Source organism: Microcebus murinus, chromosome X (assembly GCF_040939455.1).
Source record: "Microcebus murinus isolate Inina chromosome X, M.murinus_Inina_mat1.0, whole genome shotgun sequence".
Lineage (NCBI taxonomy): Eukaryota > Metazoa > Chordata > Mammalia > Primates > Cheirogaleidae > Microcebus > Microcebus murinus.
The window spans coordinates 99,931,737-99,937,602 of NC_134136.1; the positions used below are offsets into that span (position 1 = coordinate 99,931,737).

The window sequence follows — 5,866 nt, forward strand, 5'->3', positions numbered from 1 at the left end:
ATAAAAGTAACTATTCATATACTTACTCCTTTCAAGCATGTTGGTTAAAGTTTTGATAGGCAACTGAGAATTTTCCTGAAAGAGTTCTGCTTGGCTAAGGATATTGACCATCCACCACTTGGTAAAATTTGATTTAGCTGGATGAAAGATAGGTTTTAGCCCAATGGTTGAAGGCAATTACATTTGTGAAGAGATGCGAATTATTCTATGGGAAAGTATGGTTCCTAGGGAACCTAGAAGGGGGCTTCAACAATTGACTATCAGGTAGATTCATAGACTACTTAAGCATCAATGATTTCAGAAGTCATCAAACCACATGACTTTAATAAATAATGAGGTCCTTATTATTCTTAGTTTGCTCTCCCCTTCCCACTCCTTGTAGGATCCATTCTCTGTTCCTCTCTGCCCTGACTACATCCTGGAGGCTGACCACCGAGGCCTGCATCACTGAAGCTTCCTTCTCAGCTAGCTGGCCTCCTGTTGGGTTTAGCCAATGGGAAGCACCAATAAGAAATTGGGAAGGGGAAGAGAGAAATAGTGCACTTTCTTTTCTGCCGTTTCCCAGTTCGGGGCTGTGATTTTGGCTTTGGGCCAGTCTTTCATGACCACAGTTCCTAATTCACTAGGTCCCCATAGAGCCATCACTTCTTCCTCTTGCATCTTCAGGACTAGGAGTGGTTACAACTTCCTACTATTGCTAATGTATATCTGGATGTTCCAACACCCTTGGTTGATTCCCTTTATCTTGTTCACACTTTTGGAAGTCTCTCAAGCCACCAGACTTGACTCTTTTCCTGCTGAGACCTTGACAGATATAAATGTGAAGTAATTTGTTTAGAATTATATTGTGAATTAGTGACAGATTTGGTAAAACTCCACCTAGGACTCCTGTTTTTTTCGTCACTCTATATGATATCCCTGCCTACTTGTTCTAACTACATGAGGAAGCTTTTGGAATAAGCCTTTGATACTTGAGCACCCATGAATTCTTTTAAGAAAATCTATACCAGCCTTGGCTAGTGCCTCTGTCCATGATAATAGAGCAATACAAGGAGAGATACGCTCTTAAGAGGTCCTATCCACGCCAGCTGCAAATTACCTTGCAACTCTAACCTGGATGTAATAGGGAAGAATGTGGCATAAGCAAAGATGGTAAAAAAGTAAGAAAATATATTAGGAGGAGAACTAGAGTGGTTTATCACTGTAGAGGAATTCCTTGAGTACTTTTGCCTATTTCAATTATTGTTTCAATGAAGAGAAATTAAGTTACAATTTACATACAGTAAAATTCACTCTTTTGGTGGACAGCTCTGTGAGTTTTGACAACCACAGTCATAAAACCTCCACCACAATCAAGATACAAAACAGTTTCATTGCCCCAAATAACCGCCCCCCAGCTGCCCATTTGTAGTCAGCCTCTCCCCTCACCTGCACCCTCTGTCAACCACTGATCTGTTTTCTGTCCTTATAATTTTGTATTATTCAGAATGTCATGTAAATGGAATCATGTAGTATGTAACATTTGAGTCTGGCTTCTTTCACTTAGCATAATAAATATGAGATTCATCCATGTCTGTGTGTATTGGTGGTTCGTTCCTTTTTACTATTGACCAATATTCCATCTTATTTATGTACAATAGTTTGCTTTCCCATTCTCCATCCCCCCAGGAAGAAAATTTCAATTGTTTCCAGTTTGTGGATATTATGAATAAAGCTGCTATAAGCAGTCATGCACAGGTTTTTATGTGAACATAACTTTTTATTTCATCTAGGAATGGGATTACTGAGTCTTATGGTAAGGTTATGCCTATAAGAAATTGCCAAACTTTTCAAAAATGTCCATTTGCATCCCCACCATTGTGTGTTTTTTCTTTATGAAGAGCAGCAGACATTAGAACTATACAAATAAATATTTTCCTAAAATACATTTTAAATATAAATGATTTGACAGATAAAGCTCTATGTTTTCCTTATTTCACAATGTTTGGCAAATATTGAAATGAATTTTCTGAACTTTGTAATCTTATTAGGTTCCACTCTTAGAAAATACAACTCTAGATACCTCAACAGAGGACTTTTTGGGCCAGCAAGATTTAAGGCAATGAGAAAAGATGGATGAAAGAATGAAAAAGAGCTGAGGATCCTTTGAGCATGAATATCTATTTTCCAGTTTTAGCAAAAATGACCTCATGATTAGGAATAACAAAACTTCAGGTTCTCCTTCTTATTACTGCAGGAGATAGGAAAGACACTGAATGTGGAAAATGATGATGGCGGGACCAGAATTCTTTCCTCTTGCCATTTGTTCATGGAAGAGTTGTTAGGAGGTTTCCAGATGCTTGGAATGCAGTTGGTGCCCAACTTGTCTGTTTCTTAGTTTGGAGCAGCCTATTGATTTTGCTATTGTTGATCTTCAAGGCCAGAGAAATGGATAGTGCATGTTAACAACAAACCACAACAATCTCCCCTTCCTGCGACCTGCCACTGCTCATAGGGGGTAGCTGCCTAGTAGATGTGAATAATTGATTTTTCAGCTGGCGCCCCAGCGTCAGTCATTTTCATCAGTCAGCAGGTGAGGACATTCTGCAGCTTCTCACTGTCCCTGACTCTGAGCATGTGACATCTTTGCTTAAGAAGGCCCACAATGTGGTGACTGTTAATTGCCTGCACTTATGAAGTGAGGTTTCCTGGGCTCTCATCCTCTCTCCCTAAACCTGTTTGAAGGTATATATTACTGGGCTGATTTTTTTTATCCTTGAATTGCATTGGCTGATGAGCTCTGGAGAGCTATGATTTGTCATTTCTATCATTATTTTCAGCTGTCAGATGACTAGTAATTAGTAAGCTGACAGGTAGGTGATAAGGTGTTGGAGGCCATGAGGCAATGACCCCTGGGTAGTTCTGAGTATCAAACTGCCCTTACTATGAAACAGTATATGTTCTTGTATTTCCAGCAAAATCAATCACATAGGTATTCATTAAGATGGGGAACAGAAAAGTCTTGCTTGTAGGTTTTCTAAAGGGAATTATTTTAGGGCTTGGGAAGAGTTTCAGTTCTCTAAACTTCTAGAAATGAGGTGATTGGCATTTTTTAATGATTATAGAAGTGATACAAGAAACACATGAAGAATAATGCAGAAACTAAAGTATAGCATTATAAAGGTATAAAAAACTCCATGAATTTTCCTTGCTGATTTTCATGAACAGAAACTTTCCAAAAGAAGATAGACTAATGGCCAACAAACATATGAAAAATGCTCAACATCTCTAATCATCAGGTAAATGCAAATCAAAACCGCAATGAGATATCACTTATCTCCAGTGAGAATGGCCTTTATCAAAAAGTCCCAAAACAATAGATGTTGGTGAGGATGCGGAGAGATAGGAACACTCCTACATTGCTGGTGGGACTGCAAACTAGTTCAACCTCTGTGGAAAGCAATATGGAGATACCTTAAAGCGATACAAGTAGATTTACCATTGATCCAGCAATCCCATTACTGGGCATCTACCCAAAAGAACAAAAGACACTCTATAAAAAAGACACCTGCACTCGAAAGTTTATAGCAGCAAAATTCACAATTGCAAAGCTGTGGAAACAACCCAAGTGCCCATCAATACATGAGTGGATTAATAAAATGTGGTATATGTATACCATGGAATACTATTCAGCTATAAGAAATAACGGTGTTGGCGCGGCTTCCTGCCTGTCCCGGAGTTGCTAGCGTTTTGGCCTCTCGGTCTCCGGTGGGCGCGATGGAGGAGGAGGAGGAGGAGGAGGAGGAGAAGGAAGCGCGACCGCTGCTGGCTGGCGGCCCTGACTAGGCCGGCAGAGAGGCCCCCGGGGCCCCCGGGGCGCTGCCGGCCCTCTGCGACCTCAGCCGCCTGGCGCACCGGCTTTTGGTGCTGCTGCTGATGTGTTTCCTTGGCTTCGGCAGCTATTATTGCTATGATAATCCTGCTGTCCTTCAGACTCAGGTTAAACGGGTGGGGCACAATTATTTTTAGCTGTTTTGTTTGCATTGGACAGGTTATTTTTGCTCTGGGTGGAATATTTAATGCTTTTTGGCTGATGGAATTTGGAAGGTTTGTGTTTGGGATTGGTGGGGAGTCCTTAGCAGTTGCTCAGAATACATATGCTGTGAGTTGGTTTAAAGGCAAAGAATTGAACCTGGTGTTTGGACTACAACTTAGCATGGCTAGAATTGGGAGTACAGTCAACATGAACCTTATGGGATGGCTGTATTCCAAAATTGAAGCTTCATTGGGTTCTGCTGGTCCCACAACCCTTGGGGTCACACTTATGATCGGTGGTATAACGTGTATTCTTTCACTAATCTGTGCCTTGGCTCTTGCTTACTTGGATCAGAGAGCAGAGAGAATCCTTCATAAAGAACAAGGAAAAACAGGGGAAGTTATTAAATTAACTGATGTAAAGGACTTCTCCTTACCCCTGTGGCTCATATTTATCATCTGTGTCTGCTATTATGTTGCTGTGTTCCCTTTTATTGGACTTGGAAAAGTTTTCTTTACAGAGAAATTTGAATTTTCTTCCCAGGCAGCAAGTGCTATTAACAGCATTGTATATGTCATATCAGCTCCCATGTCCCCAATATTTGGGCTCCTGGTGGATAAAACAGGGAAGAACATCATCTGGGTTTTGTGCGCAGTAGTGACCACTCTCGTGTCCCACGTGATGCTGGCCTTTACGATGTGGAACCCTTGGATTGCTATGTGCCTCCTGGGACTCTCCTATTCATTGCTTGCCTGTGCATTGTGGCCAATGGTGGCATTTGTAGTTCCTGAACATCAATTGGGAACTGCATATGGCTTCATGCAGTCCATTCAGAATCTTGGGTTGGCCATCATTTCCATCATTGCTGGCATGATATTGGATACTTGGGGATATTTGTTTTTAGAAGTTTTCTTCATTGCCTGTGTTTCTTTGTCACTTCTGTCTGTGGTCTTACTCTATTTGGTGAATCGTGCCTGAGGTGGGAACCTAAATTATTCTGCAAGACAAAGAGAAGAAATAAAACTTTCCCATACTGAATGAGAAGTTTAAATGACTGTGTCATGAGAATGGGCTGCATGCATCACTGGTTTGGCAACCTCCATTTTTAAATTTTTTTTATTTAGAGTTTAGTTATTAGGAAAAATAATGGACTGTAAAGTTGTATTTGAGATATACTTATTCCAAAGTGTATTTGCGAGGCCTATTTTAGCCTATGTCTTTTATATTGTGTGTTGCTGAAGAATTCTATTTTAGAATAGGCCAGTCAACAATGAAAGGTTAAGAAAATTGCCGTGGAACATGCAGGTGAACTTGAGGAGGAACAGTTTAACATGGAAAACATCGGATCTGCTGTTGAGATATTTTTGCAAAGTTTATCTTAGGGATATGGCCTTTATTTTATACCAAAAAAACAAAAACAAAAGAACTTGGGGAATAGAAGGGCTGTTTTACACAGAATAAACAATGGCATTGTAATAGGCATTCCCTGTTGTGAGAGGGAATGATGATAGGGAATACATGAATGATATTCGTATGAAGTCTATTCATATTCATGACTAGCAGATTGTGCTTCTCTCTCTGTAGTTATGAGGGTTGCTGAGCAGTGACTCTTTTGAGTTTTTTTCTCTCTGCTACTGAGGATCCTAATCCTGTAGGAGCATAATTTTGTAGTACAAACTTTCTGTACAATTTTTTATGGTCTAAGTAATGACATTTAAAAAAGTACCATTCAAATTACGATAATTTCCTATTTACATGGATAAATAAAATCATTGGGCCAAGCATGGTGGCTTACACCTATAGTCCCAGCTTTATGGGAGGCTGGGGCAGGAAGATTGCTTGAGCCTAGGA

The 5,866-nt window shown here is 40.2% G+C and overlaps 1 pseudogene; it reads left to right on the forward strand.

Moving 5' to 3' along the window:
- Nucleotides 1–3,821: 3,821 nt before the first annotated feature.
- On the forward strand, nucleotides 3,822–5,641 carry LOC105882321 (lysosomal dipeptide transporter MFSD1 pseudogene; annotated as a pseudogene).
- Nucleotides 5,642–5,866: the final 225 nt, after the last annotated feature.